Here is a 21393-nt window from a genome sequence, read left to right on the forward strand (position 1 = left end):
CACAAACACATAAGCCATATATCATCAACACAGTTTACAAACAACATTGCATCTTCAAGGGGAAACATTCATTTTTGAAATCAACAGTGTTTATATACTTGTGCTTAAAGACATATGTTGACTGTGGTATACTCAGATGATTCGACGTTCAAAAGCCTACGATTTAGTCAAAAGGAACAAAACCTTTCTTCGGGATTAGGAAAGGATATCTGCTTTTTCATTTACTACTAAAAACCTGTATTAGGGCACATCAAGTCTTCTAAATTTGCCCAAGATCATAAACCAGTGTAATTGCCCAAATTATCCCCAAGCTAAAATTTACCCCTAACCACAAGCTAATAATATAGTGTGGTCATTTTTTAATTCATGAAAGTAAAATATAAATGGACGAGGTAAGTAACAACATCTTACATCTTCCCAACACTAATCTTTTTTTCTAAATGGAGTCTCACAACAATTCTATGAAAGAGAAGGAAAAGCATCATTAATTCCTTTTGAAGTCTCAGAGGACATGCTTTCTGCAAGGTCATCCATCTGGTAAATGGCAGAACTAGAAACAAATCCAGTGTATTGGCACTGAATAACCTTTACTGTTGTCTACAATAATCCAGTCAGCACCCAAACTACAACTGATGGCCAATCTGCTGTCAATTAACTCCAGCACTAATTCTGCAAATCTGGTCCCGTGGTTGCAGTGTTCCCGAGAAGCAGCTGTGGAGCACCTACAAACCAAGAGAAGACTTTCAGGGTGGTATTTCCACACCAAGGAAGAACCCAACTCTCCCTCAGTATGCCCCAGGCTTTCTGTGTGCTCATCTCTTTCCAACCGCATCCTATTCTCCGCAGCTCCACCTTTTAACGGTTTCCAGCAGCAAACAAATCAGGTCACCTCAATAAGGGAAGCTAATACTGAAGAAAGAAGAGACACATGGAGTCGCAGTCACTTCCGAGTATCACTCAAAGGTCACAGGAGCAGTTTCCTGCAAATCATTGGGCTTTTGGTGACTTGAGTTGTCCCAATCACCATCATTGTTTCTACCGTCAACACCACGAGGCATCAAGTATGCATCAAGTATGCAATGAAGAAACCCCTAGAATATAAAACTTGTTCTTTTTAGTACACTCAATGACAAACACATGGAGATTAAGTTTTTCCAAAGTCTCTATAATATAATAAATTATTGAACATCTATCATGTGCCAGGTTCTAGACTAGATTCTGGAAATACATTAGTCTTAATACAGAAAACAGACATACAAACCAATGGTTACATAGCTTCCTAGTAGGTGCTATAAATATCTGCTTTGAGTGTAATTGTTTCCACTTGGGTGAATGGGAAGGCATCACAAAAATTACACATTTGATCTGCTTCTTGTATGTTAAGTAGTTCAGTAAACAACGAGTGCAAAAGGTAGTATTGTATTCCTGCTGCGGTTCATAAACATACAAATACAAAATGAACACATCAATTCCCATGGGAAGTCCTTACCAACCAAGTGCTGAAATAATTTAGTAGAAAAAACCTCTAGGATGATGTATAGAATGGCTTAGTAAGCGCCAACTACGGAAACACACCTCACACATTTCACTGCTAATAATTGCTCTGGTAAGTAATGAGCACTTCAATTATTATTTCTATGCATAGATTCTCAAAAATATTAAGGGCAGAAAAGTCTACATCTATATTCCAGTCTAGTATCATTTTTTTGATAACCTTTCTATGCCTTAAGTGTCTTATTTCAAAAAAAAAAAATCATACAGCTAGTCACTGCACTGTCCAGGTTAGTTTCTTTCTACCATATTGCATTCTCTATTTTTGTAATTTAATAGTTTATGGTAAAAGAGGTCTTTTCTAAGATATAAAACAGTAGTAGTTTGAGGTCAGAGGGTCATGTTAATAAAACCCATTGAAGTTGCTATTTATTTTCCACCTAATACAAGAAGGAATAAATCCCCAAAGAAGAGAACATGTGGCAGGGTAAGAAGTTCCAAAGGTGAAGGACAGGAATGGAGGTAAATATCCAAGACCAAGAGTCAGGAGACCTGCATTTTGTTGTAATTCATTCTTTATAACTCGTCTTTAACAAGCGGCTTGTCCCCATCCGATTCCGTTTCATCACCTGTAAAACTGAGTCAATAGTACCTGGCTGGGAACCATGTACTTGTAGGTTTGCCTGTATTAATTAGTTGGGGTGTGAACATGTGTTGTATTGCTAAAAGTATTTATATAAACATCTCCTAGGAACCTTTCTCATCTATGATGTCTATTATTACTCAAGGCAGTCTCCCAAATATGGTACTAGTAACACCAGTGTAGAAATGAGGACACCTTGTTGCCAAGAGTTTGTGATTGATCCAACACCAATTATCTAGTAGATCACAGAGCTTTAGTTTGAACACATTGTTCTAAGGCCATTGCTTTTTCTGTTGAAAATTCCTTTCAACTAACTCTTAAAGTCCATTCTCGTTCTAAAACTGGATTTTTAATACAGTAAGAGATATTAAGATGCTTCTAGAAAATGTAAAATGGCATGAAAATAGAAGGTGGCCATAACACAGCATTCATTCACACAGCTGGATCCAAAGCACTGCAAGCTCCACCCATCACCACCTACATGCCAGAGTGAAAGCATAAGCATTCTGAGTCTTTTATAGCCCCAAGATAAAGTAATAAATAGCCATAATTTGTCGTGACATTTAGAAACTTGATACACCACTGAAGAAGTTATTAGATTGGAGAGCTAGAAGAATGATAATTAAACAATTTGACTTCCTTTCACATGCAATATATAATCTCTACAGACATTTGGCTAACTTTAATGTCAACCAGAATATTTATTTTTGCTTTGCTTGACTCAGAAGTCAGCTTAGAAATGAAATGCTTTTTATTAACGTAAGGTTGCAGACGTAAATTTCCTTTCTTAAAATGAGCTATATCAATGACAACTTTCTTATAAATTATAAACGCAGTATTTTTAATAAGCATATAGAGACCACCAACCAACTTTGAAGGCTTTTACCAACATTAGAAACAGTTTTTACCACAGCAATGAGGAGTTTGCAGCATAACAAAGTAATAAAAAGGGGTGTCTGGGTGGCTCAGTCCGTTAAGCATCTGACTTCAGCTCAGGTCATGATCTCACCAGACCTGAGTTCGGGCCCCTCGTCAGGCTCTGTGCTGACAGCTTGGAGCCTGGAGCCTGCTTCAGATTCTGTGTCGCCCTCTCTCTCTGCCTCTCCCCACCTCACACTCAGTCTCTGAAAAATGAATAAACCTTAAAAAAACTTTTTAATCAATAAATAATTAAGCAATAAAAGCAATCCATCCATTCTCCCATTCTCACCCCGAGAAAATATTCTAGAATGATGTGCCTTCTTGTCCCAGAAAACAGAGGATGCATCAAGATCGGTGTTCCAGCTACCTGGGCCTGGCTTTCCTATCTCCAATGATCCTTTTTCCTCCTGCCACAGGGCTGGTTCAAATGCTCTACCCACTACCTTGAAAACACCCTGGTGCCCTAATCTAATTTCTATTCATCCTTCACAACAAAGCTCCCATGTTACTTTTTCAAAAAATTACTGAGTCTCTTGACTTATTCAGTCCTGAAAAAACAAAAACGACAACAAAAAACAACTCTTATGAAATATACATTTCATTGTTGTACAAATAAGACTTCCAACAGTAACTGCGATTATTTAAGATGGCTCCCTCACTAGATTCAATCTCGAGGAGGACAAGGACCATGGCTTTTTGCTCACCAGATACTCAGGGCCAAGAAGAGTGTTGGAAACATGTAAAATACTCAGGTTTTGTTTTTGGGGGGGTTGGTTTTGTTTTTGAGAGACAACAAGTGGTTCTCCCTAGAGAAAACTTCATCTACTCTGCCTCCATGCTGCATACCCTCCAACTCTATGTCTGGGGTTTATTCACAAGAGGGCCTTATACACAAAGAAGCAAATAGTTTGTAAGAATAAGACAGTCTAGTTAATATGAGTATGCCATTTTTTAAATTGCTGCCTAGAGAAAAAAAATCCCAAAGAGAAAGAGGTCATGTACAAATTAATATGCTATAGGGTTATCTTAACAGAAGTATGAAAACAATTGTAACGTCCCCAAGAAAAAAAATGGTTAAACAGTACTTATCCAGCAGAAGACTGTCTATACCTTAAAATGAGTAATTGCAAGGATTTTGTTATACAAGGAACAAACTGCTCAAGGAAAGGGCTAAATAAGGATGAAATGCAAAATTATACATTATCTTCTAATATACAGAAGCCTGTATTCATGTATAAAGACTGACAAAGAACATGGAAATCAATAGGGTATGTGAGTATCATCAGTGTGGAGAGATTTTAATGAAGGATTTAATTTTTTTAAGATTTATATCAAGATACTAATTTCAAAGTATACATTTAATAATACTCAGAGGCTGGTTGCAGAGCATTTTTCACCAAAACTTTAGATACTTACCTTGAAAATACTGTATCATGTTATATGTGGCATGTTTTCCAGTATAAAGGACAACTGATTTATGCCTTTTAATGAAGACTTAAGTACCCACTGACATCTAGTCTTACCCTTGGAAATTGATTTACAATTATTGCCTATACTTGGCTACAATCTAAAATTCACACTGTTCCAACCAAAGACTGTGTCAGCTTCTTGTAACATTAGAGCGTGCCTCCAATCACACGAGGATATTGGAGATGGACATGTGCCGGCCAGGAATATACATGAGCTTTTTTACATTTTGTTTAGAAATCAGCACCCAAGCAGCTCCAAGGACCTGTCCTCTGAGAATCCTTCTGATTATTGCCAGGGAACTAATTTATTATTCAACATGGGAGGCAGTATCCTAAGAGCACCGATTCGCTGAAGCATGCATGGTCGGTCTCCTAGGAAAACAAGTAGACTCTCCTGATACGCGCGCCAGTATGTTTGTGATGCGCCAGACTGGTCTCTGGCTCGCCAACCATTCTACTCATTTCATTCTCCCAACTCCAGAGTAGGCATTATTCTTAACCCCCTGCTTTTTAACAAAAGGAAAAAAGACATCATAATGCTTACATAACCTGTGCAATGTCACAAATGCAGTAAGTGTCCAAGCCACAAAGTGAGCCCAGAGCCCACACATTTAATTATTACACCATATTACCCTGACAATGAGAGATTTGCAAAACTTCAGGGGGGAAAAATATGTTAGATAATGACTGCTCCAATCCTGTATTATTACAGTCACATGAATTTTAAAGCTGCTTATACCTCCACTTAAGATAAAATTGGAGAAGACATCCCATTGTTCACTCCTCCCTCCTGCAGTCAGAGACACACAAATACTGCGCCTGTAGAAAAGTCCCTTGTGTCCCCATCTTTCTAAAAAGTACTCTAAAGCACTAGGTAACACCCCAGATTCACAAGCACATAATTTATACTACCAGATAAATTCCATGGTATGTGGGCTAGAGGCTCTCTGATGACAGGCGCTGGCAGGAAGAAGCATCTGGCTGAGGATCCTTACTTTACTACTAGTCTTTCGTTTGGAAAACAGCCAGTTTTCAGGTCCCTGTGGGTCCAGCCGTCACCAGGCAATGGGAGCGTGCCATCTCCAGAAGCCCCAGACAGCATGTACTATCAGCTACAAGGACTGGGACAGTCCCAATGCTCAACCCTGACTTAGATTGATAGCAGGGAACCCACATAGTAAAGACTCCCTAGACAGGGACAAAAAGATCAATGTCACAGACCAATGGTCCTCTGAGGAAGAGGGAAGATCATTTACAAGCTATGAAAGGTTCAATGTTGAAATATTATTTTCACCTCGGTCTTAACCAAAAAGACCGTGGATGAATGTGACATGTGACAAGAGGGGAGGAAAATAAAAGACCTTTAGGAGGGAAGTAAACAGTTGTGGACTACAGAGGAAAGCAACTGGGCCTAAAGCCAAATACCTGCTTCTTTCAGGCTGCTGCAGCCTGGGTGCCAGGTAGGGAGGTGAGGGGGGAGCAGGGCCTCAGGGCACCATGGATGTGAATCCCTCTTGCTTCTGCAAATGAGTGGCTTTTAGAATCAAAAACAGAAGACAAGCACATAAACAGTGAATTAGGAATGGAAAGTGGATAACCAGTCAACCTTACTAAAACAGAATTTAAAAGCCATCCAAGTTTTGAGCAAGGAAAAGCCTAGCAGAAGCCTCTCGCTAGAGGCAGGTTCAGAACGTATTATACAAGCGTGCACAACTTTTTCTCTTAGAGTCTCACTTCTCTTTCTGGATGCTCTTCTTTTGAGCCTACTGCTACCAGAACGCCCAGCCTCAGGAAGATCTGACTCTCCCGAAACACGTGAAACTAGACAATATTTTATGAAAACCCTGCCATTCTTTCTCTTCCCTCCGCTAAAAAAATTAAATAAGGAAGGAATACTCAAAGTAGTGTATGCCTTTCCCTCCATTTTACAGATTAGAAAACTGAGATAAAGAGTAATGAACAGAATTCAAACAGTACCTTGATTCACACGGATAGATTATATCTTATATTTCCACCAGCATTCATCAATGTTGCAAACCAGCAGTCTAGTCTTCTCTCTTGTCCAGCAAGAGAGCGGTCACAAACTTGAATAAGAGAGAAGCAAACGACGAGGAAAAGACAGAAGCCCCAAACAAGCATTTCGTCTCCGTATTTATTGAGCTCACAAGATATTACCACGTGGTGAATGTGAGGAAAACAAGATCTTACACACGTGAATGTGGAGAAAACAATCAGACAGTAATTAGTAACTTGTGTGAGTAAGAAGGAAAGGGTAGGGAGCAAGTGGAGTTTGTGATCAAGATACATTGGCTCCAGATGGAAAGTAATTTCCTGCAGGTGATGTAACAAGTTACTCCTGGTCCCATTATAATATCTCACTAGCTAACCTTGGGTGTTTTCCCCCCGTGGTGGCGCTTTCTGCCCTAAGCTTTTATTCTAAACCATTTATGTAAGCATAAGCTATTTCCCCACACATCAGTAGAGCTCTTTTATTTTTTCATTAACGAATATTTAATGTACTACAGTGTGACACTACTGTTTTATATTTGTTTTAAACTTTTACTGAAGCAAAATGTGATACTTTGTGTTTTAATTTTTATTTTGCTTGCTAGTAAAGCTGAACATGATTCTCAAATAGGTGTTTATTAGTTGAATTCCATCATTTATTAAACATCCACGTAAATCCTTTGTTCATTTGTCTTTTGAGGCCTTTGTGACATTTGTTTGTATGAACACTTTACATATAAAAATTGTTAATCCTCTCTTGGTCATAATAGCTACATTGTTTTCTCAGTCTATATTCTATATTTTTATTTTGGTTGTTTAAAATGTTTCATATGATTGAAATATTTTATTTTTTAATTTTTTAATGTTTATTTTTTGAAAGAGAGAGTGGGTAAAGGGTAGAGAGGGAAGGGGACAGAGGATCCCAAGCAGGCTCCTCACTGACAGCAGAGAGCCCAATGTGAGGCTCAAACTCACAAACTGTGAAATCATGACCTGATGTCGGATACTTAGCCGACTGAGCCACCCAGGTTCTCCTGACTGAACTATTTTAAAAATCACAATAAGTAGTTCCATTTGTAAATGTTTTCATTTATCATCTACTTTTTTTCTTTGACATGAAAAGTTATTTCTTCTCCAGATGTTTGATAAATATACAGTTGTTTTTCTCTAATTTTCATTTAATCTACTAGAATTTGGGTAAGGTTCTCATTTGTCTCACAGTTTCTCTTTAGGCCTTTATAATACCCAAGACACTGTCTTCTCTACAACATGATTATTGTATTCCTCTTTTAAAACCCAGTAGGACTAAGTAAGCATTAAAGGGTGTCCTCTGTATTACAGCTAATCATGCATGGGTTAGACTCTCTGCTTGAGTATTAACTCCTTGGGGTAGAAACTCTTATATTAATCATTCGCCCTGCCCAGCCACCCTCTCTGCCCTAATTTCAAGCACAAGAATGTGCTCAAAATTATATTTATAGAATGAATCAAAAGTCAGGAGCCTTTGGCTTTACTGAATATTTTCATTTTTTTTAATTCTAATTGATAAACTGTAGTACTCTAATGGAAAGATGGTATACCTCTAAATTCAGTTACATGTAAATTTAAGTGGTGTTTTGCTAAAGATACCCAGAAAAGTCCCCATCAAGAAGTGTGACAGTTTTGTGGGAAGCAGATAGATGCAGCTTTCAGACAGAACTTACGACATGGGTCGTGGGTGAATTGATTTGGCCTAGAAGGAAAAGAAGTGTGAAAATACACACACACACACACACACACACACACACACATGTCTCCCCAACATGTTTGAAAAAGCAATATCCCCACAGATTTTTCAGCTTATAAAATATCTTGCCTAACTGAGTAGAGTGTTTCTGTGAAAAGTGCCCCTGGCCCTCTGATTGGTGAATTGAGCTGACCTGGGCCCCAGGGATCAGGCCCAGAACTGAACAACCTGGAGCACAGTTGGCCTGGAATCTCCACAGTCTCTAGTGCTGCTCCCTTGGACTCATGTGGGTCTGAGGCTGACACACTGGCACAACCAGGAAGTGGGGACAGAGAGGAGGGAGGACGAGTCCCTCTTCTTTGGGAACAGCCAGCAGAAAGCTATTTCACTCAGGTCCGAACCATGGCAAAATTCCAGAGGGCTCTAAATTTACGCTTTGGGGTTTTATTTGTAACTAAGTCAGAAATGATGAGGGAAACAAAGGGAAGAAAAATGCAGTTTAAATTAAATCTCCTTATAGCTTGCAGCCCACTGGTAGATATCAGAGACATGCAGCGTGTAACATTCCTCCAGAATTTTATGGCTGCCTTAATGCCTTAAAGCTTACATTTCATTAAAAACTAAAAGCAACCTCATCTTTACAATAGCTAAATCTTCAGGGTCCTGTAAGACCCTGCTTTCAGCAGACAGAAATTCCTTAGAAACTTAGTTTATCTTTAACCCTCTTCCCTCCACAAACTTAAAAGTACATAAACAGTCACTCCTCACAATCCCTGTGTGTAGCTCTTTCTGCCCAGGGGTCCTGTCCCTGTGCTAGAACAAAACCACCTTTTTGTACCAAAAATATCTCAAGAATTCTTTCTTAGCTGTTTGCTCATGAACCCCACTTCAAATTTGATAAAGCTACTCCAAGAAGTCCTGGCTGATCTCTTGGCTAAAGAAGAATGGGACACCTTGATTCACTAGTCCGGCTACATGCCAAGCAGAAGGGAGGAGGTCATTGCTAGAAGAATGGAGACTACTTGTCAGATGCCACCTACATGGATGTTTGTTAAAGTGAATGTTGAACATCAGAAATCTGTGGAATTTCAGATGCAGCAATGTAAATAGTCTGTGTTGGATTGACAGACCCGGAGTAGGCATAGGGCTATTTATATAACTCCATTATGGAGACTTTCGATGGTCTCCCAGGGTTCTCTCAGCCTCTGAACACTTCACTTTAGCAAGAAATTGGGACAGTGGATACTTACGGATGAGGTTTTTGGGGTGATAGTGAGGTTCACAGGGTTCGGAGCCAACAGCCAAGAGAGAATTCTTGAAGATGTCTTTGATGCAAAAAGGTGATCTTATTATAAAGCATGGGGACAGGACCCAACAAAAAGAGCTGCCCTGGGACCAGGAGAGACTGGTTAAATACTAAGGAGTTAGGGGAGGTAAAGTCCAGGGGAACTTTCCAATGGGATTTTCATATGCTAAAGAAGACTCATTGGATACTGGAGGCCTAGTTATTGTCAAGAGAAGGTTGTTTTCCCTCTAGCAATACATTAGCATTACGAGAGTAGGGAAATTCAGGATAAATGTTTTACTCTGCCAGCCTCAAGTTTTTGTCCACGGGCTGCAGGTCGTAAGGAAATTTAGTTCTATCTGCCATTTCCTTCTGCCTGTGTTTCCCACATCACTATGTTTCCCACATCACTATGGGTGATGTTGGGGCTCCAGGAAATGAAGTCTATAGGTTGCTGGAGATTAGGCTATTGATAAGATCGCCCTTTTCTTGGGATTTACTAACATATTTGTAAATAGATGGAGACTCGGGTCCTGCAGGACCATGATCTCTATCAGTTAACCATTTGTTTTTCCCCTTTCCTTTGTTCTTGGGCAGCCAGGAGTGCCTGAGGAATAGCACACAAATCCCACCTGGGGGGGTTGGGAGCCTGTCAGCTTGCCTTATGCTCCCTCATCACTTACATGTATTATATTATGTGCAATTTCAATCTGCTTAATGTGTCAAGGGTAGCAGCACACACTCTATTTTAATATCTCTACCCTGAAGCAGACAGTTTCATGTGTCATACACTCATTGCCCAACACATATGAATCATTTCTCTTATGATTTCCACTCCAGGCGTACCTCACTTCCAAGCCCCTTGCAATACCTATTTACTCTAGAGAGGTTTTTATGATACTATCTAACACTTACTATGTAAGTTACTGTTTTCTTTTTGTCTTGCTTCGTTTTTATTTTGTTTTTTTGAGAGCCATTCACAGGCGTCTATGTGCACAAGAGCAGGGGAGGGGCAGAGAAACAGGAAGAGAAAATCTTAGCAATCCAGGTCTAGCACAGGGTCCTACAACACTGGCCTCAATTTCGTGACCTGAGCTGAAATCAAGATTCGGACACTTAACCGACTGAACTACTCATGTTGCATCCACACGACTCCTGAAACAGAATGCTACGGGCACCAGTGACAGTCACAACAAAGTTTATTACAATGAGAGGCAAGGCCGACCGATCGGGACCAACACTCTTGATAAGAGTGCAGCCCCGAACAGCCTGGGTACAGAGTTTTTATAACCGATCACATCGTTTTATCATCACCTGGGAACAGAACAAAGAAACAGGTTCCAGATGAGTTAGAAACAGTTGCCTAATGAGGTGTTTACTTTAGACTTTCTGCCTCTAAGTTGCAACCAGTGGATCTCCTTTACCCTGCCTCTGATGCTCTTTTCTTTGAACTTTTGTTTCCTTAATTGGTGAAGCCTAATTTACAAGAGTATGAGGCGTAGTTTACAAGAGCAAAGCAAGGCTGTTATCTCTTAACCTTCAGTGTCAACACAAAGCTGTTATTTTTCAAGTTAAGCATTAGCCCTACACTACAATTTAACCCTTACACTCAGGCACCCCTGTAGGTTACTGTTTTAACGATTTCCTAATTTCATTAATCCTCACCACACTTATAGGTTGTAATTACTCTTATAACTAGTCTTCACATGAACAAAACGAGGCATCATAAAGGTTCAGTATTGTGTAGTTAACGAGTAGTAAAACTAGAGCATAAACCCAGCAAACTGATTAATTCAAAATTTATGCTCAGAACCATGAAAATATAGGGTCTCTTCTCATTGATATAATTTGAGGTATGTGAGAAGAACATTTGCTTTAAGAACCTGAGAGCAGCATTTGGGTGGCTAAGTCAGTTAAGCGTCTGACTCCTGATTTTGGCTCAAGTCATGATCTCACAGTTTGTGATTTCAAGCTCCAAGTCAGGCTCTGTGCTGACAGTGCAGAGCCTGCTTGGGATCCTTTCTCTCTCTCCCTTTCTGCCCCTCCCCAGCTCTGCTTCCTCTCCCTCTCTGTCTCTCTCTCACACAGAATAAATAAGTAAACAAACAGACAAACAAAAAAGAACAAGAACCTCAGATTTCAAGACTTTAAGATTCTTCTATAAACCTTAGAATAATGTATTTTATGAATACATTTTAAATTCTGCAAAATCGAATGTTACTTTGTTAAAGTAATGTGGTAATATCCCTAATGACCTGACGGCAAACAAAATAATTTAGAGTTAATCCAGCAAACACTGAAAGGATGGTTTTGCTCATTTTTTATTGAAAATATTTACATGAAGATATATTCTTGCATTTATACATTGCAACAGGACAGTCCATATGGATAAAAATTAAAATGAGATTTCCCATTATATTTGTATTCCAAATTATTATGCTTTATCATGTGCATTTATTTGTATAAATTCATTTGGATATATTAAATACTACATCATTTACAAATAAGAAGAGTGAAGATCCCATAAATTTCTCAAATGATACTTAAAAGTGTTGTTTGATAAATATGGCACTATTTCGAACTGGAAACAGAACCAAGTATGGTCTACCATCTCAGCAGGAAAATTCAGTTTCCCCAAGACAAAGGGCTTCTTATTGAACCTGTAAGATTTAAAATAATAATTGTAAGGGTGGCATTTGGCAAGTAAACCAGTCAATCTGTTAGCCAACCCATTAAGAATTATTAGGTATGTGGATATTCATGTTAAGGACCCACTGAGGTTCAAAGATTGTTTTGACCTTTTATGTCACTGCTCAAGGTCATTTCTACTTCACATTATCTTTCCTTACTTACGTGCTCCCAAGGTCTAAATACTAAGCATTCCCTATCTCAGACTGAAACTGCATTATCTAACTTTTTTCACTACCCCCAACCACCAAAGCAGTTCTCAGATAGAGTTTCCCAATACCAGATCATGCCTACTGCCTGATTCCCTAAGCCTGCTCTCAGATTACGGAACAAAGTTACTGGACACCAGTGTACCTGGTCTGACCATTGTGGATAGCTTGGAGATTGGTGGGAATTGCCACTCTATTGATTTAGCTGGGGGCAATGGGACTGAAGAAAGGAAAATTATCTGGTCAGCCTTGCAGCCATCCAGTTTCACAGGGACATATCATTAGTATCTTAAGTTAATGAAGAAGACTCTGATCGGATTTGTCTTGTTCTGGCTGGATTTCAAATTCAGGAAGCTTAATTAGAATGGAAATTATTTTCTCTTGAGAGATTATACTCTGAAATATTTCAAGTGACATTTGATGGATCTGCTTCTGATTTATTTCGATAGGCTCCATCAAGAAATCTTTTGATGTAGAACAATATGTCTGGACCCTTTTATTTACACTAGGATATTCTAATGTGTTACATCTGTTGGGGTCAAAGAAATCTTGAAATCTGAATGGATCTGATGTCATGCAGTCTGCATTAGCTTTACAGTTCCAAAATGGAAACTAATATCTATATACCTACATAACTTATTTGAATATTTTATGAAGACTTTATCCCCTGTATTAGAGAATACTTCTAAAGCAAACAAATGATTGTATTGGCATTATCTAGTCTTTATTTAAAACAGAATAAAACTTCAGATTGACTGTGATTTCCATTGGCTTTCCAAAGGAACTTTTATTAGAATAAATGTCCCAGCATTCCAGCCTCATCACTACCACCTTTGAAACATCTAGTGATTCTGATTTTCCTTGTCTTTCTTATAATTCCTTATTCCTTTTAACATCATTATTTCCTTCCTCCATGCTTTATATTATTCCAAAATGAGTTTCAGTTGCCTTTTCTGTTGTTGATGATACTGGGATCCATTTATGCCCCAGTCACTAGGCATCTTTGTCCCCTAAGTCCCCTTGAAGACTCCTGATCAAACTGTTTCTGCAGTTTTTGCAAACTACAAATTTCTTGCTTCTACTGATATTGACAATGAGTTATCTACCCCTTAAAATGCTATATTCCCTGTGCTTAATGTGTAGGAAGTGTTTGACATGAGTTAATTAAATAACTAAATGAATAAATACATCAGATTTGTTAATCTCAGCTATTTTCTGGTCCCCTACCTGTGATTGCAGTGGTCTCTTCTCTCCCTGATTAGTTTTCCTGCTACTACTTTTGGTTTCTGCTGCCTCAAACTACTCATGTTACGTCATTATTATTACTTTCTTCAGTGCACTTTCTGACTATATCAGTCTTCTTTCTCTCCCATTTCTATCAATCCTTGGCCACACTGGTAATCCTGTTGAGGTTGAAATTTGGCTGTGACTTCCTTAGATCTGTCTGTCTCCTATCTCTAGAAAAGTACACCTAGATGGCATTTACATACAGTAGGTCCCTGGTGATCTGAGCAAAATTTGTTCCAGAAAAGTAGGGACATCCATGTTCAGGAAAGTCTTAGAAGTGGAAAAAAAGGTGGGGAGTTAAAACCACTCAAAGAAACTTGGCTGTAAAAGAAAAGAAAATAAGAGTGCAACTAGAAGGGAAAACGAGTATGACAAAAGGCTTTTTTAATAAAATAAATTCAAATACTGTTATAAGCTGTGAGGAAAGAACCTAAGAGAGGAAGATATTGAAAACACTGAAGGCAGAGGTGTGGCCTTGAAATCAAGCACAGTGTTGGAGGACATGGAAAAACATGAGTGCTAAAGTATAAGTGGAAGTATTAGCTGAAAACAAAAGGTAATTTCTTTTATTGAGGCAAGTAGAAAGGAATAAGAATGAGTATGGGTAACTGTAGAGAGAGAGATAAGAATCCTCAATTTTCATTTTAAATAGGAATAAAGGTCATCTGCTAAAATAAGTCAGTAGCAAAGAGAAGACCGGAGGAGATTATAGAGACATAGAACCATCAGTTACCTTTTTCTTTTTTTTTTAAATGAGATTATCCAAATATTCTGGATATAGTAAAATATATACCCTCATCGCCAGCAGCATTGTAAATTGGCAAAATGTTTTTGGAAATAAATTTGACCTCAAAAATATTCATATATTGGGATCTATTAACTTCGCTTCTAATAAAATAATTGAAAATACAGTTTATGTACAAAAATGTTCATTGCAAAGTTACTCATGGGGAAAAAAACTGGAAACAACCTAATTGTCCAATGATAGAGATGTAGCTCTATACGGAAATGAATCATAATTAATTACTTATAAATACATAAATCAAAATAATTATTAATTAAATAATTATGGTATGTCCACACAATAGAAATCTATGCAGATATTTAAATAATGTTTATCAAGAGTATTTAATTTCTCGGAGAATTTCTTTCATGAAAAATAAATCTAGTGACTTTTCTATGTTAATTAAATGTGCCATAGACTAAATATAAAAAGAAAATGAATAAAAAGATAGCAATATGTAGAATTATTCTTACATTTTTATTTATACTTTCCAGTATTTTCTAATTTTTCTATCTTCATCATCAAAAAACACATATTAAATATTTTTTTTAAACTTTGGTAAATTGTTAAGAATAGTGTGGGAGAGGAGACACAAGAGGAATAGTTTCTAAGTAAAAATAAAAATGAAGATAAAGTGGGCAAAATAAATTGTGGACTCCTGGAATTCAGCTAATTAATAACATTGGATATTCTCTGAGTCAGCATTGCAGAAGTACAAAATGAAGATTGCAAATTTGGGCCTCAGATATGTTAAACATTTTAAAATGTGTGATTTCAGATAAAAGCTATACATTTGCATTTCTGATTCTTCTTGAAAAAAAATAAAATGGAAGTTCAGCGAACACTGGGCCTCCATATTTATACAGTAATAGGCCCCTGGACATGTGCTGTGGCTGTCCTCAGGTGAATTATGTGACTCCAGTTATCCACAATCTTCATTATACTCCATTGTTTTCCTGACAATGAGATTAAATGTCAGTTGCCTTTTGTTCATCACTGTGCTTTTCTATATGTGTATTTTTTTACAGTAAATAAGTGTTTACAGCAAATAAATAATTTTGTTACTATCTCTATTGAAACTAGAATCAAATAGATGTACTATCTGTGGAACATTGAGCTAGGAGATTAAGGGTACATTTTAATATTCAGATTCAGTCTTTACTTTCAGGGGATTACCCACACATATATAAAATACGATAAGGATATCCTATTCTAGAAACATCATGACAATATAAAAAATAAGTTACAAATGGCAGAAAAGGAAGAGCTTTCTATAGGTTGGAGTAGTGCTTAGTGAAAGAAGGAAAATTGAACCATGTGGAATTGGGTGAGAATCCCGAATGAGAGGGGGATGGCAAAGATGAGAGACTGGAGATTTCTCAGGGACAGGGGAATTAGTGTTACTGCCAAGGTTCATTTTTGGGGAAGAGTGACTAAAAGTTCCAGAAAAGTGGGTTAAGGAAGTTAGTATCTTGAAATTCAGGAAGAGGAATGTGGAAGTTTATTCTTTGAGGAAGCTATTGTGCTCTTGAACACAAGAAGTCAGTGTTTCTAGAAGTCTAATTTGGAAAGAAAGTGATTTTAAGGAAGAGATTAGAGAAAGATGAGAATTAAGTGAAACAATCTATATTTATTCACAGTCTACAAGTTCTTATAGAGCACTTGTTATGAGAGGCTCTCTGTTAGGCCCTAGGGATACACAATCATCAAACCTTGACCTCAAAGATATATTCAAATGGACATAGATACTGATCATGTGTATAAGTAGATACAGTATTGCAACAGAATAAAGGGATTTGTGTGGACAGGATCCTACTGGAGTTAATGTGATCAGAGGAAACCTCTCTGAGAAGCGCCAATGATTTGAGTCTTCAGTGATGACCATGAGACTGTACGTGAGAAGAGTATTAGAGTCAGAAGAAATAACAAGCACAAAGGTCCCAAGAGGAAATGAGCATGGTGTGTTTAAGGAACCAAAAAAGAAAAAAAAAAAAACCAAAAAACAAAAAAATAAGGCTGCAGAAATGTAGTCAGTAATTACATTAGGATAGGAGAAAGGGTGAGAGAGGTAAGCAAGAACCAGATTATGTAGGGACTTGCTGGCCATGGTAAGGACTTGGACAGTCTTCTCATTGACCTGTGAAGCCACTAAAGAGCAAAATGACACAATAGGACTTACTCTTTGGAAAGAGTACTTTGGTAATATGAAGAAGGGACCACAAGAGGACAAGAATAGACTGAGGAGACCCGTAAGAAGGGCAACAAGCAACAGAACAAAAGAGAAGTAAAAGTGGCTTAGATCACGGTTTATAAGTACCAGTGGTTTCAAGTTGTCAGGTTTGAATATATTTTGGAAGAAGCACTCATAGGACTTAGTAATAGATTGGAAATGGGATATAAGAAGAAAGGGAAATTTTTAATTGGTTGTGGCATTTCTGAAATAATGAAAACAAGGGAAAACAGTGTTGTGGAAGCATATAGAAGATTTCTATTTAGAAAATCTTAAGCTTGATATGTCCATTATATTTCCAAAGAGAGACAAATGTACAAGGAAGCACTTATATATATAAGTCTGGAGCTCAACAGAGGTTAAGAATGGAGATGTGCACTTAGGAGTAATCTGGTGGTATTTAAAGCCATGGTTTCTGAGCAGAATCACCAGAACAAAGAAAAGCCAAGAAGAAAGTCCTAACATAACTCACCATTTTGAATTTGGGAAAGTGGCAGATTAAAGCTCAAATATGTCTGATTAAATCAGATCCTTTTAACAATATCCTTGAAAATAAATCTCTGGAGATTCTCATTTAACTGCTAATTTAAAGATCAACAATATTCTTTTTTTCCAGACAGTAGAAATGTATTTATTTGTTTGAAACAAAGTTATATAAATTGTATTATTTTTCTTCTTTCACTCTATATGATGTTACAGCATACACACAACTTCCTAAATAATATAGAATGGAAGGCAGTTTGCAGACTAGTACAGAGAGCAAGGTAGGGTGCATCTAGGATTTTATGAAGATGAAGGATAAGGTTTTCTTTATTTTTTATTTTTTCCTTCATGATAGTATAGAAGTGATATATGTGTGTGTGTGTGTGTGTGTACATATATATATGAGAAATGCTGAGTCTTATTATTTGATTCTATTTATTTTATTTTTGTTTCAGAAAAGTATTTAAATTCTAGTTACTTAAAATATAGTATAATAGGTAATATTGGTTTCAGGAGTAGAATTTAATGATTCATCACTTATATATATAATATTCTCTAAGTCATTATTGGCTGGCCAAAAAAAATGCTTCTATGTTCTTTTAAAACATATTGACTACCTACTTCTTAAGACCTGTAAACTTTAAAATGGCCTAGTCAACAGTCTCCTCCCTCAATAAGCTGATGCCTTTTAAATCTTTTCTCATTTACAAGGGAATAAGAAGAAGCCATAGTGACTTCCTTTTTTAGGCTGTGATGTAGCAAACCAATTAGGGAAAAGTTTGATTTTTTTTTAAAGAATACATACAGCTGTTGGCAGGGGTGGGGGGAAGTGTGTGTGTCTGAGTATATGGGTATTTGTGTCTGTGGGCAAGAATTTAAATCGACTTTTAGAATCACTAAGTCAAGAAAAATTGTACTTTATAACCTTAACTTTCACCCTGATCATTTAAAATAATTTTATGGGGCGCCTGGGTGGCGCAGTCGGTTAAGCGTCCGACTTCAGCCAGGTCACGATCTCGCGGTCCGTGAGTTCGAGCCCCGCGTCAGGCTCTGGGCTGATGGATCGGAGCCTGGAGCCTGTTTCCGATTCTGTGTCTCCCTCTCTCTCTGCCCCTCCCCCGTTCATGCTCTGTCTCTCTCTGTCCCAAAAATAAATAAAAAACGTTGAAAAAAAAAAATTAAAATAATTTTATTAGAACCCTGTTTAAAAGACAAATATGTTCATTTGTTTAAATAATACTAGTTTAAAAATACTATTGGCTTAAAAATACTAGTGTAATTCCAACTTTAATACTCAAAAATGATGGTGAGGATGATGGTGGTGATGATGGTGATGATGATGGTGATGGTGGTGATGATGATGATGATGGTGGTGATGGTGATGATGGTGATGGTGGTGATGATGATGGTGGTGATGGTGATGGTGATGGTAGCGATGATGATGATGGTGGTGATGGTGATGGTGGTGATGGTGATGGTGATGGTGGTGATGATGATGGTGATGGTGGTGATGATGATGGTGATGGTGGTGATGGTGATGACGATGATGATGGTGGTGATGGTGATGATGGTGATGGTGATGATGATGATGGTGGTGATGGTGATGATGGTGATGATGATGGTGATGATAATGATGATGGTGATGGTGATGGTGAGGTGGTGGTAGTCGTGGTCACAATCTTTGTGTAAAAGGAAAACAGGCTGTATTTTTAGTACTGTTTCTACTAGCAGGAGAAAGTGATCCAGAAGTTCTTGCATTGAACTGACCAGCATGAGTCAAATAGCTGGGAGAGTTAGCCCAATAAGAAAACACTTGTAAGGAATAAGATTTCTTTATCCTCAGATACTAATGCACATCAAAGTTTAAAAAAATTTTTTTAATGTTTATTTTTGAGAGAGAAAGAGAGACAGAACATGAGCAGGGGAGGGGCAGCAAGAGAGGGAGACACAGAATTTGGAGCAGGCTATAGGCTCTGAGCTGTCAGCACAGAGCCTGACACGAGGCTTGAATTGACGAACTGTGAGATCATGACCTGAGGCTGAGCTGAAGTCAGACATTTAACCAACTGAGCCACCCAGGTGCCCTCTTTTTAAAATTTGTTTAATGTTTATTTATTTTTGAGAGAGAGAAAGAGACAGAGACAGTGCATGAGCAGGAGAGGGGCAGACTGAGGGGAGACACAGAATCTGAAGCAGTCTCTAGGCTCTGAGCTGTCACTACAGAGACCAACACGGGGCTTGAACTCAGGAACCATGAGATCATGACCTAAGCCAAAGTCATATACTTAACCAACTGAGCCACCCAAGTGCCCCTCATCAAAGTTTTTATCATAAGCAATTGAAGGACATAAAATACCCAACTACAACTACAGTGGTCAAGACCCATAGTTTTTTAAAGTGTAACACTAATTCCCTCAAAGTTTTAGTAGAGGTTAGCCACAAAATGAAGATAGGCAGGGCATTATGAAAGAAAATACACATGGAAAGTGTTAAGGTAAAGTTAAAGGGACTTTTAAATTATAGTACATATAGGAATCTTTAATATGCTAATATGCTTTGTGATTTTCCAAGAAAGAGATCTGTGTATACAGCCCTTTAACTAGAGCCCTTGACTAGAACTTCTAGTCAAGGCAATCCAGGAAAAGTGGCAAAACTAGCATTATATGAGGGACAAGGCTGAAGAAATGTTACAAGAATTTGATGACATGAAGAATAGATTCAAATGAATTGTAATATGTTGCTATTTAAATTTGTGTTTTTGTGTATAGAATTATCATTGCTATCCAATGACTTAAAAGAGCCTCACAGCACCAAGTAATATAATAAGGGATTACTGAGCTGGTTATGAGGAGATTGAATTTGAATTCCTATTTTAATCATCTTCTTGATCTAATCACAGAACACCTCTGAGGTCTCACTGATTCATTCATTTCTTCAGGGAACACTGAATGTCTCTGTTATAAGAAACATTGTTCTAGCTGCTAGGGATATAGCAATGAACAAGAAAGATCAAGTCCTTAACATCATAGAACTTACATTTTAGTATGGAAGACAGACAGTAAATATATATTTATAATTTATATTATATTTATTTATTGTATACATTTATATTATATATATGTATATATATATATATTGTTTACAGGCGGTAAATATTTCAGCTGATTTTAGACAACATGAAGAATAATGTTGGATAAGGTGTTACAAAGTGAAAGAGGGGAGTAAGGGTTAGTTACTTTCTCTACAAAATGAGGAGGCTGAACTCCACTAGTAATTTTCACAGTTTTTAAGTAATTACATGTAACAAAGACCAAACAAATTAACTTTTCAACTTTCCCAAATAAAGTTTATCATTCTTATTTAACAAGAAGGTAAGAGGGAGGCAGTTTAGGACTGGTAGAATGTTTAAGGATGTCACTACAGTCCTGGGTACTTTCAGTGTTTCACTCACTGTGCTTAGGGTATAGCTTTTATGCTCATGGCCATTATGCAAAACAGCTGTTTCACATTCATGTTCCAGGCATAGCAAAGAAAGAAGAAGGAATAAAGAGTAGTGTCTGCATTAGGAAAGTGACTTCCTTAGAAATCCCCAGGAGAAACCCCTTTCATCTTTAGGGAGGCTGGGAAACATGAATATTTTTCAGCTGACTGAGTGCCTCTGCTGAAAAATATTCAGCTACCCTGAACAGGACTGAGTAGAAATTGAATAAGCAACTAGTATGCTGTATTGCTTAGGGGACAAATGTATGTCTACTTCAGCATCCAAAGTACTCTTGTAATAATAATAATAATATTGAATATTGCAAAACAATATTCATACTGTTATTCAGCATAAAACTAGTGGAAATATTAATAATAATATAATAAATCCAGAGATGGGTAAATCCTTCTCATCTATAACTCCTAAGAAACTCCTAAGGAACACAAAAAGCAGTATTCATTCTTCAGCTGTCTGTACACATTCTAATCTCACAGACAGCTGGAGAATACAAAACTCATCTACAAGGGATTATATGTATTATTAGTTAGATATACTGCTTAGTTATGCTAGGATATATTTTAATTATGTTTATAGAAGCATTCTAAAATATAGTTTATACAAAATGCTTTTTTTATTTTATCAATTTATGAATATTCAATTACTTCTTCTAAGATTTAAATCTTATCATG

General features: G+C 37.4%; 1 long non-coding RNA gene across 2 annotated transcripts in view; it reads right to left on the reverse strand.

Annotated features, from left to right (window-relative positions):
• Positions 1-12023: 12023 nt before the first annotated feature.
• Positions 12024-21393, reverse strand: part of LOC122221184 — a 45074-nt gene continuing 35704 nt past the window's right edge. For both annotated transcript variants that reach the window (XR_006203124.1, XR_006203123.1), the window contains one exon: positions 12024-12202. This is a non-coding gene — a long non-coding RNA (uncharacterized LOC122221184). The remainder of the gene's footprint in view (positions 12203-21393) is intronic.

Source organism: Panthera leo, chromosome B3, assembly GCF_018350215.1.
Source record: "Panthera leo isolate Ple1 chromosome B3, P.leo_Ple1_pat1.1, whole genome shotgun sequence".
Lineage (NCBI taxonomy): Eukaryota > Metazoa > Chordata > Mammalia > Carnivora > Felidae > Panthera > Panthera leo.